The following is a 1272-nucleotide window of genomic DNA, read 5'->3' as shown; positions in this document are numbered from 1 at the left end:
AAAAAAAAAAAGAAAGTTATGTGATCCCCTAAATTATTAAAGATAACTAAATTCTGCTGCCACATTTTATTGCAATACAGCTGGGGGGGTTTTAATAAAATGACACTGTATAACTGAAATAAAAAAAAAAAAACATTTGTGAGCGGCTTCTTGTAACAGGAGATTTGTGTGATACTCGGCATGATCAGGTGTGTTGACCTCATTTATTTCATTGTTGTGAGCCTGAATCCAACCAACGTGTTGGTAATATAGTGTTACGCTACAAATTATTGTAGTCGCTTCCATAACATTTCACAGAAAACACAGGAGTCTCCATTACTCTCTGTGGGTTATGGATGATAAATATTAAAGACCTGTACATTACACTTGTTATACGGAGGGCAAACCCTAATCACGATGAGTGACCGTCAACCTGTCATCAGCTGATCATTGCTGTAATTGCTTGCCGTTAGCCTGGGTCTTGACCACACACTCCGGGCAGCATGTCGTCTGAACGCTGATTTGTATCCGTCGTTACACTTTTGCTCCCCTGAGACTGATTCATGTAGAATGCGGTGGATGAATCATCAAACTTTTATGTAATCCCCTGTCTCTCAGTGTATGTGATTTGGACAATGATTGAATCGCATAAAATGTGACAAAAACACACAATCTGTTTGGTGTTTTAGTCGGGGATTTGCAGCATGTGCAGACATTAGGGATTAATTCTGTTGAGTTGATGAGATAAGAAATCGTTTTTGAGACAAATCAAAAGGGTTTATTCAGATTAAGCCAAAGACGATAGACCAGTTCCTTCTCCGTTTGCAAGGATGTGTGTGCCCTCGAAATGCATCAATCTCAACCTTACCATCAACCCGTTGTTTGTGTCAAATCAAGTCAGTCAAGTCAAGTTTACTGGTACGGCACACTTCAGCAACAAGGCTTTACAACAGAACATTTCTCAGTTATTTTTGTGTTTTTACGTCAAACAGATTCTACATTAATTTGAATATTATTTGACTGCAGCAAATATACATTTTAGAAATCCAGACACAAATTAGCTAAAGTTGGTATAAGTGGGCGTTACTCCTACCACCAGATGGCAGCAAAGTGCTTCCGATATGACACTTGGTATGTGTTATTTATTCATCACAGCCATTTGGTGTGTATGTGAGAATATATGGTAACACTTCATTTGAAGGGTTGTGCATAAGACTGACATGACATAACATCTGTCGTGAACATAAAGCAGTCTTTATGAATGCTTATGACAGTTGTCATAAAGAGTCATTC

The sequence above is a fragment of the Poecilia formosa genome, unplaced genomic scaffold (genome assembly GCF_000485575.1).
Source record: "Poecilia formosa unplaced genomic scaffold, Poecilia_formosa-5.1.2 Scaffold9, whole genome shotgun sequence".
Taxonomy (NCBI): domain Eukaryota; kingdom Metazoa; phylum Chordata; class Actinopteri; order Cyprinodontiformes; family Poeciliidae; genus Poecilia; species Poecilia formosa.
Note: the sequence above shows the minus strand (reverse complement) of the source record.